At 38.0% G+C, this 17,528-nt stretch overlaps 1 protein-coding gene across 1 annotated transcript in view; it reads left to right on the forward strand.

Moving 5' to 3' along the window:
- The window catches only part of Rpn1 (regulatory particle non-ATPase 1), a 98,745-nt gene that overhangs the window by 19,274 nt on the left and 61,943 nt on the right, over window positions 1–17,528 (forward strand). The window lies entirely within an intron of this gene.

The raw sequence follows: 17,528 nt of genomic DNA on the forward strand, positions 1-17,528 counted from the left end.
TCAAATTTGTGATATATTTTCATGTACTGTAGGTGGTAAACAAACTCCTGCTATATTATTCCTTGCTCCAGAAAAATTCAACTTGTGTTAAATTTGATGTCTTAGTTAGTTTCATTTCCACTTTTGTGCACTGCAAAATTTACATGAGGAAAATAATGTATCCCATATAATCATACAACAAAATGGGCAAGTTAATTTTTTTGTGTGAATAATTGGATACACCATTATATTCGATTGTTTTTAATGGCAGTTAGAGAAAGTTTAAGGATAACCTCATTCATATTCAATGTATCCCACTTCATACTACAAACAGTGATATCAAATTTTAAAATATGAACTTTGCCAAAAATGAATGACAGTAATTTGTATTTTGTTTAGTTTTTTGTGAACATGGGAGTTGTCATTGACTGCTCAAAATCGAGTAAGCAGGTGCTGTTGGTTGCTTCTCAATTTTGAAATTAGAGTTGTCTTTAATTTTAAATTTTCAAATATACATTAATTTTTCTTGTCTTTAATGTGGTGGAAATTAGTGCAGTAAGTATTATACTCGAGCACTGCACTTAGCCTCTAAACATGTTGTACAAGTTTTCAGAAGTAAGATATGAGACTGAGAACTTGTCTTAATCAGAACTTGTTTTGCAGGAAAATAATATGTGATTTCATTCTTGTGCATTGTAACATTAGGATATATACATATACATGTTTCATTTAAGATCCCGCACTGTGGCAGTGCCTGGTCTAAGGGGCTCTGGCTATGGGACGTGTGCGGTTTAGAGTCTCCTGGGGGAAGCGCAACAACTTTTCTCCTGAAATTTTGCTTGTGTATGGGACCAGCGGCAACTCACCATCGTGGGGAAATTGGGAAGCTATGAATAATGAGTACTGTACTCTGGTCATGAAAACCTACAACAATGACGGGTTTCATTGTGCTGACAACACATCACCCTGTAACTGGTTCAATGATCTCCCACCTCAGGTGAGTGAGTACAGGGTGGCTACTCACCGGGAATTCTGCGTGAATTATTGACTCCAGGAATTCTGCGTGAATTTTTCTCCATAGACCTGACAAATTTCAACTTTTATTAATCCAAATCCCATTGAATTTATATACATATTTATAAATGCCCTGAGTTAAGTTTTTTTCACTATTTAGCTTTAATTTTTATCGAGGAGGAAAAGAAAGATGCAATTTTTCAGAGATTAGTAGCTTATATCTCGTAACACTTGTGGCTTGTGTTTGTAGATGTATTTTGAGTCTGAGTATATGTGAAATGCCAAATGTAAATTAAATATTTTAAATATATATATCATTTAATTGAATTTTTGGATATGTTGGCATCACACAAACCCTTTATAGTGTTAATATATTTTGTGTGTATGTGGTGAGAGGTGGTAATACATTAAGTTGATGTAGAGAAAACATCTGGTTGTATCCTTGAATTTTGGAAAGTTTGCCTTGAAAATCGGGAATTATACTTGAATTTTGTCATAATCATAGATTAGAATCAGGTGGGAGTAAGGCCGGCAGTCAGTAGGTAGACCTGGGCCCTCAATGGGCTGTTGCACAACAGGTTATTATTTATATTATTAGTTATCTTTCATTTAAGAATTCGAAGGAAGTTTTTAAACATCTGTTGAAACTAATTTTATGCATCATACACATATGTTTATACTTACAGTATGGCCAGGAATAAAGTGTACCGAAATGCAGAACATGTACTGTTTAATACATATATAATCAAGTATAATGAAAAATGTTACCAGTATCAACACATGAAAACCAGACTTTGGCAAGGAAGTGTTCATCTTCATACGCATTGGTCAATATGTGAGCATGGAGCCAACACCTTTTGTTCTTATCCATTTCTGATAAGTGATGAGATACCTGCATACTACATGAAAAATTCCCAATTTGTGGACAACTGTCTGCACAGACATTCTCTTCATACCAAGTTCTTTATCAACACCCCATGGACTTTTCCTCAGTGTTTACAAAATCATCTTCAGTATTATCATTGTTCATGGCTGACCATTTTCTTTCAGAGCGAGTTTGGCATTGATGGAATTTTGCCACCTGCGACATCACAGTGCACCATTGGAGAGATTTTCTGGAAGTCTTGCTTGTACCAGTTTTGTACATGTTTCACACTAGTTCTGCCTTAACGGCCACTTTCATATGAGCAAAAATAATGCTCCAATGTCACAATGCAACTGCGCTTTCTTGCTTCCCACACAATACCAATGCAGTATGGTGTTGCCAACTTTTGGTGTATTTTATTCCCGACTGACTTTGCTTGCAAAATTTGAAAGCTGGTCTCAATGTGGCTGAGTTGGCTGACTGGTGTGACTGCAGACGAAAACTGGCAGAAAACTCGATCCAGCAGCAATAATTTATTTTATGCCTTCGTAAGTCAGAAGAAGAAAAAGATGTAGTTAAGATTATTTTATAATTCTTTTGTGGGATTTATGGTTTTAAAAATATGTGTAAAAACTGGTATCCAAAGATTGGAAGAAAGCATAAAACAATGGGAAAAAGTAGTTTTGATCTCAACTGCAATGGTGGGGTCACTGAATTTTTTTAAAGCTACTTCATTTACCTTAATTCAATGTTATTATACGATGCACGGTTTTAGAAGCGATATCGGGCAGAGCTGTGGAGAGCGACCAGCCAATGGCAGGAGTGCAACATTGTACAGTTAAGGAAATGCAGTGTTCTGTATTTTTCTTGCACGCAAGAAGTTTTAATTAAACTCGCCACTTTAAGGTTCATCATAAGATGGGGCACGGCATTTTGAACCTGACTAAGTCCCATGAATTTCCGTCGCCTACAGCCAGAGTTATCATTTCTTCAAGAAACATGGGAAACAACACACGTCTACACATACAGACACACAATGATCCTTTCGTTTTCCTTCGGTGTTTCGTCTGTTTTTTGTTGCCACCATGTTGACCATGCTAAGTTGTTGTGTCTTGGTAAAGCTATGGGTGTTAAATTTTACTGAATATGCACAATAACCCTTCATTGTCGTGGGTGTCCACGAACATTGTGAGTCAGTTAAGTCAGTTTGAGTTCAACGTTTTCATAACAAGGGCGGTGTAAGATAATTTTACTCGTACGCTACGAAGAACAGTTGTGAGGGAATTCAATACAGCCCTTATTGATTGATTGATTTGATTTATTTTAATTCACTTTTCTGCAACTTATGGCTAATCGAGAAGATGAGGATGGGTGATATGATGATATTGATGAAGGGACACTTACAAACATCTATGGCCGGGCTTGGATTCCAACCCACGACCCTTGGCGTTGTAGCGTGCTGTGCAATACAGCCCTTATGTTTGATAGTTGTGCAATAGTGTGTGCTTCATTGTTATTTATCAATGTTCCGCCGGCCCCCATGGTGGAGTGGTTAGCATATCATGCTACGATGCCAGGTTTCCCGGGTTCGAATCCCGGCCTGCACATGGATGCTTATGAATGTCCATTCATCAATTTAATTATATCGTCACTCATTTTTATCTTCACAATTAGCCAAAAGTGACAGAAAAGCGAAGTAAAATAAAGCAAATCAAATCAAATTAATAATGTCGCTCTCGAAACCTAGTACCAGTAGTTCAGGCACCAAGGGTAAAATATTACGTTCACAAGACAAATCTTATTTTTAAAGTGTATTCTTAGTTCAAGGAATTGGCATCGTTAGAAGTGCATGCTGAAACAGTGTTTTCTCATAGTCGAGAACTTATGGGAAAAGCATGTGGTGTATGTGTGCATACTGTGTTGCCTATTATAAAACAGGGTAAAGTATCTACCACAGAAATCGGTGAACTGAACTCCTATTCAAATGTCCTGAGAAACATGCCAGAAAACAGAAACGAGGGAGATGATGTTGGCCTTGCAGTTCCTCTATAATAAATACCTTGAAACTTCTCTCAGGTACTAGTTTCTCTTATATGCTGCAGTGATATGATATAATCCTGTGGAGAATTCTTCACTATATATTTCATTGTACTCAAATATCACGTGCATGCAATATATATAAAAAGTTGAATATTGGATACAACGAATTCTCTGTTCTTTCCTTCTTCTAGCACTGGCTGCATATTGGCTGAACTCGTGTTCCTTCTAAAAGCATATAGTTGGTGTTAATACACAGTACTAAACTAATTTCACCAAACAATAAAATACTACAAGAATATTTAGTTTCAATATGTATTATTGCATAAAGTTATTTGGTGATTGTTTTGGTTATTTTCTGTGCTAATTTCTAAAAGTTATCAACATTTTCTATTAATTTATACTTTGTGACTGTTTTCAAATTGTAAAATGTATAATCACATCTTGTGTAAAAGAAAAAGCAAGAAATGTTATAGCATACTGTTTTGTTGCGTAGCAACCAGTTGTAAGAAACAAGTGAAAAAAAGAACGTTTTGCATAGGGTGGGTGCAGGTAAATATAAGACACATTTTAAATCTTTTATTGGAACTTTGTCTAGAACTGGTTTATTGTGATGAAACCAAAGCTATACCAAGACAATTCAGGTTATACTTCCATTTTTGTTGGCTTGTTATGATTATGTTCACCCAAAAGTCCAAAAAAAGATTAAAAACACTGTCTGATTTGTAACCTCAAAAAAGGTAAAATATGAGACAGCATGAAGGTAAGAATGAGACATGCTTATATCTCAATGGCCATGCACTGTGGAACAGTAGGAATGAAATAATGAGACAGAGCATGAAAATATGAGTCACTTGGTATATATATATTTTTTTTGTAACGTGAAAACTAACAGAGTTATGGCTTCTAGAGTTAAAGCTCCAACAAATCCTTAGAAAGCCTTAGAAAAGAGAAGGCCTGTAGGAACATAAGGAGACACAATGAATACTGTATAGGCCTATATGCTACACATTAAATAGAAAATGAATGAAATAGGCAAAGTAACATAGCCTAGCCTACATTTTACAGTGTACAGCAGTTATGTTTCGCCATAAACATAGAAATAAAGCAAACTTAAATTGTGTAGCTACTACTGATAGGCCTAGTTCAGTACATAAACATATTAGGCTATGGCCAATGCTACTATTATTAAGAAAACATGAAATGTTAGGCCTCCTCAGTAAGCGATCTTATTCATTAACACAAAAGTTGAAAAAATGAAAACATCAATTGTACAAAAATTTAGGCCTACAGGTCTCTGCCATAAACTCAAAAACGAACATTCTATACTAGTATTAACGTTTCAATACAACTCATGAATACCTAAATAAAAAAGGAAAATAGGTAATTGAAACAGGGTACTACTAAGAAACAATATGGTAACTCAAGAAACTGAAATACACGCTGCAAATTAACAAACACATAATTGGCTGTGAGAATCGATATTTCACTCTGTCCCCAAAAAGCACAGTTTTTGGAACCTCCAAGTTGCGAATGATATTGGAAAGGCTTGCAACTGATATGTCATTCTCGTCTACAAGAAACGTGTCTGTTGTTCCTGAATGTCTCATTCCCATTATCTGGATATCGTTTTTATCAAGAACTTCTTGCACGATACACACGTACCGAAATTCAGTACATTTTCTTTTACCACCTCTGAAGCGAACGAATATGTAGTCACCACGTTCAACGGTTTTCTGTGCTTTCCACTGGACTTGATTCTAAAAATTCCAAATCTTCAAAGCCAAGATCAACATCATCTGCACTATCACTCTCTGCCTGTTTCCAATTATCAGGGTTGTCTACTTCACTATCCGAGCTTTCCAACACTACAGGTCTCTTCAGTTGTTTCGTTTGCTTGTCTTTTGTTTTGGTAGTTTTTACAGTCTTAGTTTTTTCTGCAATCTGTTCCAAATACTCTTCTGATGCGATTACACGTGCTCGTTGATCAATTTTTCTTCTAGCTTTTGGAGGTGCATTTGTCCTCTGTATTTTATTCAGGAGTAATGTTTCAAAGGTAGCAGTTCCGCCGGGAAACACATTTTGAATAATTAGAGATCGTCCTGGTTCACTAGCTTCTGTTGAGATGCCTGATGGTCCTGGTTCAGGAGCTTCTTTTGAGATGCCTGAGGGTCCTGGTTCAGCAGCTTCTCTTGGAATAGCTGTTGCTGGTTCCTGCACATAATTTGTTCCATGTTCTTTGTTGTATCTTTCTAGAGCTGTGGGATCAAGTCGAGCAATAGGGTACTTGTTTGAGTGAACAGGATAAATCCCAATTGTGCGGAATCCAGCTTGTACATTTTCTTGGCTGAGACCATCATTTCACAAGGAGCATAATAAATTGGCAAAATCACTTTTTGTTAGTCTTCTTAAATTCTCCCTTTGCCAAGAAAGCAGTGGCTCATTCCAAATGTCCTTCAAAGGTTTGAAACAACACTTGTCTAAGGGCTGTAGTTGATCTGTTGTATGAGGTGGGAATTTGATTATTGTTACATGATTTCGTTTTGCTAACTGTAGTGTGTCACAGTCAACATGTGACATGTGGCCATCAAACACCATCAAAAGTGGTCGCTCTGTAACAACTTCAAGAAAACGATGCATGTACGAGTTGAAAACATCTGATGTCATGTATCCTTTTTCCGTGTTTGAGTAAAATGTACCGGGAAGGTCATTTTGTCCTTTCCAGGTTGTCCAAAGTTTCGCAGCTTCATAAATAATTAAAGGTGGTAAAACTCGGTCAGCTGCTGAGCAACACACAAGTACTGAAATATTTTCGCATCCTGTACCCTGAATAATGTGTTGAGTTTTTTTGTCAGATTCGTGATACACATGGAATTTGATGTGAGTCGGTACAAAGTGATGTGTCGTCTAGATTCCAAATCTGCTCGGGTTTATCTTCCAAATGAAGGCCCTTTACAGTTGAATCTAGAATATCATAAAACTGATAAACGATAAATGGGCCGCTTGTTGCTTTTCTTCGATTTGCATCAAGGGCTTCTAATTTTTTCAGATTTAATCTTTGACACCTGCAAAAACCCGAAAACCAATATCGCCCAGGTATTCCGTTGTGGAAAGGTGTTTGGATGCTATTTGATTCTACAAAATCATTCACAACACATAACACCTCCTTTTTGGTCAAGGCAAATCCCCATTTTGCCATCTGGCGAAGGTTGGAACCAAGTGCTTCTTCTTGATCTTTAGAAAGAACTGTTTGTCTTCTTTGCACAGTTGTATGTTTACCACGCAGCTTTCTAGAGAGCAATGATTTGTCTATGTTTTATTGCCTAGTGGCAGCACGGAGTGTTAGTTTTTTCCCGTAATAGCACTTAAGGCAGTTGCCAAATCTTCCTCACTATCGGCAAAATCACTTTTGGTTAGTCTTCTTAAATTCTCCCTTTGCCAAGAAAGCAGAAAGGAAAATAGGTAATTGAAACATAGTACTACTAAGAAACAATATGGTAACTCAAGAAACTGAAATACACGCTGGAAATTAACAAAACTAGGCTATGTTCCAAACACATAATTGGCTGTGAGAATCGATATTTCATTGTCCCCAAAAAGCAAAGTTTTTGGAAACTCCTCAAGTTTCCAATGATATTGGAAAGGCTTGCAACTGATATGTCATTCTCGTCTACAAGAAACGTGTCTGTTGTTCCTGAATGTCTCATTCCCATTATCTGGATATCGTTTTTATCAAGAACTTCTTGCACGATACACACGTACCGAAATTCAGTACATTTTCTTTTACCACCTCTGAAGCGAACAAATATGTAGCCACTACGTTCAACGGTTTTCTGTGCTTTCCACTGGACTTGATTCTAAAAATTCCAAATCTTCAAAGCCAAGATCAACATCATCTGCACTATCACTCTCTGCCTGTTTCCAATTATCAGGGTTGTCTACTTCACTATCCGAGCTTTCCAACACTACAGGTCTCTTCAGTTGTTTCGTTTGCTTGTATTTTGTTTTGGTAGTTTTTACAGTCTTAGTTTTTTCTGCAATCTGTTCCAAATACTCTTCTGATGCGATTACACGTGCTCGTTGATCAATTTTTCTTCTAGCTTTTGGAGGTGCATTTGTCCTCTGTATTTTATTCAGGAGTAATGTTTCAAAGGTAGCAGTTCCGCCGGGAAACACATTTTGAATAATTAGAGATCGTCCTGGTTCACTAGCTTCTGTTGAGATGCGTGATGGTCCTGGTTCAGGAGCTTCTCTTGAGATGCCTGAGGGTCCTGGTTCAGCAGCTTCTCTTGGAATAGCTGTTGCTGGTTCCTGCACATAATTTGTTCCATGTTCTTTGTTGTATCTTTCTAGAGCTGTGGGATCAAGTCGAGCAATAGGGTACTTGTTTGAGTGAACAGGATAAATCCCAATTGTGCGGAATCCAGCTTGTACATTTTCTTGGCTGAGACCATCATTCCACAAGGAGCATAATAAATTGGCAAAATCACTTTTTGTTAGTCTTCTTAAATTCTCCCTTTGCCAAGAAAGCAGTGTCTCATTCCAAATGTCCTTCAAAGGTTTGAAACAACACTTGTCTAAGGGCTGTAGTTGATCTGTTGTATGAGGTGGGAATTTGATTATTGTTACATGATTTCGTTTTGCTAACTGTAGTGTGTCACAGTCAACATGTGACATGTGGCCATCAAACACCATCAAAAGTGGTCGCTCTGTAACAACTTCAAGAAAACGATGCATGTACGAGTTGAAAACATCTGATGTCATGTATCCTTTTTCCGTGTTTGAGTAAAATGTACCGGGAAGGTCATTTTGTCCTTTCCAGGTTGTCCAAAGTTTCGCAGCTTCATAAATAATTAAAGGTGGTAAAACTCGGTCAGCTGCTGAGCAACACACAAGTACTGAAATATTTTCGCATCCTGTACCCTGAATAATGTGGTGAGTTTTTTGTCAGATTCGTGATACACATGGAATTTGATGTGAGTCGGTACAAAGTGATGTGTCGTCTAGATTCCAAATCTGCTCGGGTTTATCTTCCAAATGAAGGCCCTTTACAGTTGAATCTAGAATATCATAAAACTGATAAACGATAAATGGGCCGCTTGTTGCTTTTCTTCGATTTGCATCAAGGGCTTCTAATTTTTTCAGATTTAGTCTTTGACACCTGTAAAAACCCGAAAACCAATATCGCGCCGGTATTCCATTGTGGAAAGGTGTTTGGATGCTATTTGATTCTACAAAATCACTCACAACACATAACACCTCCTTTTTGGTCAAGGCAAATCCCCATTTTGCCATCTGGCGAAGGTTGGAACCAAGTGCTTCTTCTTGATCTTTAGAAAGAACTGTTTGTCTTCTTTGCACAGTTGTATGTTTACCACGCAGCTTTCTAGAGAGCAATGATTTGTCTATGTTTTATTGCCTAGTGGCAGCACGGAGTGTTAGTTTTTTCCCGTAATAGCACTTAAGGCAGTTGCCAAATCTTCCTCACTATCGGCAAAATCACTTTTGGTTAGTCTTCTTAAATTCTCCCTTTGCCAAGAAAGCAGAAAGGAAAATAGGTAATTGAAACATAGTACTACTAAGAAACAATATGGTAACTCAAGAAACTGAAATACACGCTGGAAATTAACAAAACTAGGCTATGTTCCAAACACGTAATTGGCTGTGAGAATCGATATTTCATTGTCCCCAAAAAGCAAAGTTTTTGGAAACTCCTCAAGTTTCCAATGATATTGGAAAGGCTTGCAACTGATATGTCATTCTCGTCTACAAGAAACGTGTCTGTTGTTCCTGAATGTCTCATTCCCATTATCTGGATATCGTTTTTATCAAGAACTTCTTGCACGATACACACGTACCGAAATTCAGTACATTTTCTTTTACCACCTCTGAAGCGAACAAATATGTAGCCACTACGTTCAACGGTTTTCTGTGCTTTCCACTGGACTTGATTCTAAAAATTCCAAATCTTCAAAGCCAAGATCAACATCATCTGCACTATCACTCTCTGCCTGTTTCCAATTATCAGGGTTGTCTACTTCACTATCCGAGCTTTCCAACACTACAGGTCTCTTCAGTTGTTTCGTTTGCTTGTCTTTTGTTTTGGTAGTTTTTACAGTCTTAGTTTTTTCTGCAATCTGTTCCAAATACTCTTCTGATGCGATTACACGTGCTCGTTGATCAATTTTTCTTCTAGCTTTTGGAGGTGCATTTGTCCTCTGTATTTTATTCAGGAGTAATGTTTCAAAGGTAGCAGTTCCGCCGGGAAACACATTTTGAATAATTAGAGATCGTCCTGGTTCACTAGCTTCTGTTGAGATGCGTGATGGTCCTGGTTCAGGAGCTTCTCTTGAGATGCCTGAGGGTCCTGGTTCAGCAGCTTCTCTTGGAATAGCTGTTGCTGGTTCCTGCACATAATTTGTTCCATGTTCTTTGTTGTATCTTTCTAGAGCTGTGGGATCAAGTCGAGCAATAGGGTACTTGTTTGAGTGAACAGGATAAATCCCAATTGTGCGGAATCCAGCTTGTACATTTTCTTGGCTGAGACCATCATTCCACAAGGAGCATAATAAATTGGCAAAATCACTTTTTGTTAGTCTTCTTAAATTCTCCCTTTGCCAAGAAAGCAGTGTCTCATTCCAAATGTCCTTCAAAGGTTTGAAACAACACTTGTCTAAGGGCTGTAGTTGATCTGTTGTATGAGGTGGGAATTTGATTATTGTTACATGATTTCGTTTTGCTAACTGTAGTGTGTCACAGTCAACATGTGACATGTGGCCATCAAACACCATCAAAAGTGGTCGCTCTGTAACAACTTCAAGAAAACGATGCATGTACGAGTTGAAAACATCTGATGTCATGTATCCTTTTTCCGTGTTTGAGTAAAATGTACCGGGAAGGTCATTTTGTCCTTTCCAGGTTGTCCAAAGTTTCGCAGCTTCATAAATAATTAAAGGTGGTAAAACTCGGTCAGCTGCTGAGCAACACACAAGTACTGAAATATTTTCGCATCCTGTACCCTGAATAATGTGTTGAGTTTTTTTGTCAGATTCGTGATACACATGGAATTTGATGTGAGTCGGTACAAAGTGATGTGTCGTCTAGATTCCAAATCTGCTCGGGTTTATCTTCCAAATGAAGGCCCTTTACAGTTGAATCTAGAATATCATAAAACTGATAAACGATAAATGGGCCGCTTGTTGCTTTTCTTCGATTTGCATCAAGGGCTTCTAATTTTTTCAGATTTAATCTTTGACACCTGCAAAAACCCGAAAACCAATATCGCCCAGGTATTCCGTTGTGGAAAGGTGTTTGGATGCTATTTGATTCTACAAAATCACTCACAACACATAACACCTCCTTTTTGGTCAAGGCAAATCCCCATTTTGCCATCTGGCGAAGGTTGGAACCAAGTGCTTCTTCTTGATCTTTAGAAAGAACTGTTTGTCTTCTTTGCACAGTTGTATGTTTACCACGCAGCTTTCTAGAGAGCAATGATTTGTCTATGTTTTATTGCCTAGTGGCAGCACGGAGTGTTAGTTTTTTCCCGTAATAGCACTTAAGGCAGTTGCCAAATCTTCCTCACTATCGGCAAAATCACTTTTGGTTAGTCTTCTTAAATTCTCCCTTTGCCAAGAAAGCAGAAAGGAAAATAGGTAATTGAAACATAGTACTACTAAGAAACAATATGGTAACTCAAGAAACTGAAATACACGCTGGAAATTAACAAAACTAGGCTATGTTCCAAACACATAATTGGCTGTGAGAATCGATATTTCATTGTCCCCAAAAAGCAAAGTTTTTGGAAACTCCTCAAGTTTCCAATGATATTGGAAAGGCTTGCAACTGATATGTCATTCTCGTCTACAAGAAACGTGTCTGTTGTTCCTGAATGTCTCATTCCCATTATCTGGATATCGTTTTTATCAAGAACTTCTTGCACGATACACACGTACCGAAATTCAGTACATTTTCTTTTACCACCTCTGAAGCGAACAAATATGTAGCCACTACGTTCAACGGTTTTCTGTGCTTTCCACTGGACTTGATTCTAAAAATTCCAAATCTTCAAAGCCAAGATCAACATCATCTGCACTATCACTCTCTGCCTGTTTCCAATTATCAGGGTTGTCTACTTCACTATCCGAGCTTTCCAACACTACAGGTCTCTTCAGTTGTTTCGTTTGCTTGTATTTTGTTTTGGTAGTTTTTACAGTCTTAGTTTTTTCTGCAATCTGTTCCAAATACTCTTCTGATGCGATTACACGTGCTCGTTGATCAATTTTTCTTCTAGCTTTTGGAGGTGCATTTGTCCTCTGTATTTTATTCAGGAGTAATGTTTCAAAGGTAGCAGTTCCGCCGGGAAACACATTTTGAATAATTAGAGATCGTCCTGGTTCACTAGCTTCTGTTGAGATGCGTGATGGTCCTGGTTCAGGAGCTTCTCTTGAGATGCCTGAGGGTCCTGGTTCAGCAGCTTCTCTTGGAATAGCTGTTGCTGGTTCCTGCACATAATTTGTTCCATGTTCTTTGTTGTATCTTTCTAGAGCTGTGGGATCAAGTCGAGCAATAGGGTACTTGTTTGAGTGAACAGGATAAATCCCAATTGTGCGGAATCCAGCTTGTACATTTTCTTGGCTGAGACCATCATTCCACAAGGAGCATAATAAATTGGCAAAATCACTTTTTGTTAGTCTTCTTAAATTCTCCCTTTGCCAAGAAAGCAGTGTCTCATTCCAAATGTCCTTCAAAGGTTTGAAACAACACTTGTCTAAGGGCTGTAGTTGATCTGTTGTATGAGGTGGGAATTTGATTATTGTTACATGATTTCGTTTTGCTAACTGTAGTGTGTCACAGTCAACATGTGACATGTGGCCATCAAACACCATCAAAAGTGGTCGCTCTGTAACAACTTCAAGAAAACGATGCATGTACGAGTTGAAAACATCTGATGTCATGTATCCTTTTTCCGTGTTTGAGTAAAATGTCCTTTCCAGGTTGTCCAAAGTTTCGAAGCTTCATAAATAATTAAAGGTGGTAAAACTCGGTCAGCTGCTGAGCAACACACAAGTACTGAAATATTTTCGCATCCTGTACCCTGAATAATGTGGTGAGTTTTTTTGTCAGATTCGTGATACACATGGAATTTGATGTGAGTCGGTACAAAGTGATGTGTCGTCTAGATTCCAAATCTGCTCGGGTTTATCTTCCAAATGAAAGCCCTTTACAGTTGAATCTAGAATATCATAAAACTCATAAACGATAAATGGGCCGCTTGTTGCTTTTCTTCGATTTGCATCAAGGGCTTCTAATTTTTTCAGATTTAGTCTTTGACACCTGCAAAAACCCGAAAACCAATATCGCCCAGGTATTCCGTTGTGGAAAGGTGTTTGGATGCTATTTGATTCTACAAAATCACTCACAACACATAACACCTCCTTTTTGGTCAAGGCAAATCCCCATTTTGCCATCTGGCGAAGGTTGGAACCAAGTGCTTCTTCTTGATCTTTAGAAAGAACTGTTTTTCTTCTTTGCACAGTTGTATATTTACCACGCAGCTTTCTAGAGAGCAATGATTTGTCTATGTTATATTGCCTAGTGGCAGCACGGAGTGTTAGTTTTTTCCCGTAATAGCACTTAAGGCAGTTGCCAAATCTTCCTCACTATCAGCAAAATCACTTTTGGTTAGTCTTCTTAAATTCTCCCTTTGCCAAGAAAGCAGAAAGGAAAATAGGTAATTGAAACATAGTACTACTAAGAAACAATATGGTAACTCAAGAAACTGAAATACACGCTGGAAATTAACAAAACTAGGCTATGTTCCAAACACATAATTGGCTGTGAGAATCGATATTTCATTGTCCCCAAAAAGCAAAGTTTTTGGAAACTCCTCAAGTTTCCAATGATATTGGAAAGGCTTGCAACTGATATGTCATTCTCGTCTACAAGAAACGTGTCTGTTGTTCCTGAATGTCTCATTCCCATTATCTGGATATCGTTTTTATCAAGAACTTCTTGCACGATACACACGTACCGAAATTCAGTACATTTTCTTTTACCATCTCTGAAGCGAACGGATATGTAGTCACCACGTTCAACGGTTTTCTGTGCTTTCCACTGGACTTGATTCTAAAAATTCCAAATCTTCAAAGCCAAGATCAACATCATCTGCACTATCACTCTCTGCCTGTTTCCAATTATCAGGGTTGTCTACTTCACTATCCGAGCTTTCCAACACTACAGGTCTCTTCAGTTGTTTCGTTTGCTTGTCTTTTGTTTTGGTAGTTTTTACAGTCTTAGTTTTTTCTGCAATCTGTTCCAAATACTCTTCTGATGCGATTACACGTGCTCGTTGATCAATTTTTCTTCTAGCTTTTGGAGGTGCATTTGTCCTCTGTATTTTATTCAGGAGTAATGTTTCAAAGGTAGCAGTTCCGCCGGGAAACACATTTTGAATAATTAGAGATCGTCCTGGTTCACTAGCTTCTGTTGAGATGCCTGATGGTCCTTGTTGAGGAGCTTCTCTTGGAATAGCTGTTGCTGGTTCCTGCACATAATTTGTTCCATGTTCTTTGTTGTATCTTTCCAGAGCTGTGGGATCAAGTCGAGCAATAGGGTACTTGTTTGAGTGAACAGGATAAATCCCAATTGTGCGGAATCCAGCTTGTACATTTTCTTGGCTGAGACCATCATTCCACACGGAGCATAATAAATTGGCAAAATCACTTTTTGTCCAACGTTTTGCAGCTTCATAAATAATTAAGGGTGGTAAAACTCTTTCAGCTGCTGAGCAACATGCAAGTACTGAAATATTTTCACGTCCTGTACCCTGGCTAGGTATCAATTTGCAATCGGGAAGGAAGCCGGTGTTTGCAGAGCCAACGTGGCAAGCAATGAGACCCCCCCCTTTCCTACAGGAACTTTTAGGCCACCCGTACCATCGTTCATTTGCCAACATGTTTTAGGTGTGTGGTTCTGGTTAACCCACATTTCATCGAGGTAGAAAACAGGTGATTTTCCTTCTTGTTTGATGCAATGCATCTTTCGCAACAATGCATCTCTCGCAGCTACAATGTCCATCCTTTCCATATCTTCCGTCCATCATTGCATTTTCTATATTTAAACCCCATGCTCTTTAGAATACGCAGCATTGACCATCGGCTTCCAACAAATTTACATTGCTTGTTCATTTTCTTTGCAAGTTTCAATGATGTAGGAAATTCACCATTTCGGTACATGTTCAAAACTTCCCTGCATAATACGCTCTTATCGAAATCATCAATATCAGTAACAGGCTTTTCGCGGCAAGAATTTTTGCTTGGTGATCGAAATACAGCACTCCCACTTGCACGAACAAATTTTTTCCCCTCACTCACAATTCTCTGCACTGAACGCAAACATACCTTACACGCACCAAAACAGTAAATCACAGCATTCAAAATTCCGTACGTGGAAAGACAGTTGCAGATTCGACCATACTGGCTCCACGGCAGTGTTGCCAACCTCGCACGGGAAACAAACTCTGCTCACTGAATTTATTCTGTAGGCTACTGGAAAGGGTAGTAGAATTTCATGCTTATCAGACATTTTATTATTTGCGTTTGGAATAATAATAATAATAATAATAAGGAATAATAACACCAAACACTTATTTCGCTGTTATGGTTCTGTTTACCAGAAAATATTTAGATCGAAATGAATTCTTGGACTGTTACATGTATATTATTTTCTAATAAGTGCTGTAACTTTCCAGTTCTTCATTGTACTTTCCATTTTTAATTCAATTCATTACAGAATTACTGGGAATGATTTGTTTGGTTAGCGTTCTTATTACGCGTATGGATGACTATGGCAATAGGTATGGCAGTAACGCTAATATAATACTGATACATTGTTATTGTTACCCGTATTGATATAGTAATTTTACATATATAATAATACGTACAACAAGAACTCTAACATAACTGTATGAGATGATGGTTGCCATTTTAAAACATTGCATAAGATCATGGTGGCTTGAACCCAATCTATTCAGTATCAACTTTAAATATTTTGTTTTTTGATTTTATGTTTTCAGTCCACTTTATGCACAGTAATGCTAATTAGGACTGGACCTACAGTTTAAAGTGAGTTCTGAACCACTGTGTCATGTACCTCCACCGGGTATCGAACCCAGGACCACTTGATTGCAAGGCAACGATGCTACCACTCCACCACGGGGGAGGCCCTTTAGATATCGTGTTTGCCTCACGGACCAGATAAATGGCAAAACGTTCTCTGTAATTATCTCTGCAGGTTTTCACGCGTTTTACTTTCCGTCCCAATTACCCACACCTTTTCCTATTTCGATACAAACAGCTGTCCCTTGCCTCACAGAGAATGTAGATTTTGAATTTGCACTAATTATTTGTTTGGAATGAATTGCAAAGGAATATGTACTTAATGCTTGGAATGCTGTCCCTAGTTGTGGTGGTTACATTGTACGGATGGTTTCAGTACTTATAGCTAGGGTTGGCAATGCTGCCTTTCCTTGCTACTGCACACCCACTTTCCACCCGCCTTCCCAGATGCTCTCAAGTCTAGCAACTTGTAATAATGTAACCGAGCTTTATAAAGAGGCGATATTTAGTGCCATTTACACCTAATACTACTTCAAAAAGCAAGTCAACTGCTGTTAAACATGGACCAGCTCAAGAGTCAAGCAGACGATTCCACCATGCTGTTCACAAACTGCAGCTTGGGACAGCTTCGATTGTGACATCAACATGTTTTCTGTGACTCGTGTGTATGCCACTTGTAAGGCCTGGGCTGACTTGGCTGCATTTAAGAACACATCTTTTGCTAGGAGTAGCTTCAATACAAATGGTGCAGTCATGTGACTCTCCATTGTGTATTGCACACACAAGTTCATTGGCCATTTTATGTGGCAAACTGTAGAGTAGAAGTCAAAGATCACTGACAAAACCATGAAACTAACAGAAAATTATGCCAACCTCATTGTTTAAATTATTCCTCATGAGAGAGTCAAGAATTTTTTTTGGAGATAGACAAAAATACAACAGAGAAAATGCTCCTGTTCATTTTCTAGCACTACCTGAATACCCAATGCTTCCATAACAATGTGACATATTAGTAAAAGTAATATTTTCAGTTGAGCAACAAGTAGGATTTTTGTGCTGCTTGCCGATCTCAGCAGGTAGTGTCATTGCTTTCTTCATCTGCAACTTATATCTAAAAATCTGTTCATTAAATTTGTATGACAACTCATGTCAAATGTCTTACATATGTCTAATGATGTAACTTGAGATGGAAGAGGCAGACTCCAAACATCCTGCTTTTCTGAAAATTCCAGTCAATACCCATGAAATAATCATTGAGGACAATGACACACTTTACAAATAGTAGAACTTAGAATTTTTTTAAAGTATGTAATAATAAGGGCCCAGATTTTGATGACCTAGAAAGGACTTTAAAAAATTTTGTCTTCATTTCAGTGTATGACAGTCAGTATGGCATAGTTCTTATTTCTGTAATGTTAGAACTAAAATTTGAATGTGTGTGTGAATATGTGAATGTTAAGTATAAAGATCTGTAAAAATTATTGCAGTAGGTAATGTCGAACGATATGTTGCTT

The sequence above is a fragment of the Lepisma saccharinum genome, chromosome 2 (assembly GCF_977018435.1).
Source record: "Lepisma saccharinum chromosome 2, izLepSacc3.1, whole genome shotgun sequence".
NCBI lineage: Eukaryota > Metazoa > Arthropoda > Insecta > Zygentoma > Lepismatidae > Lepisma > Lepisma saccharinum.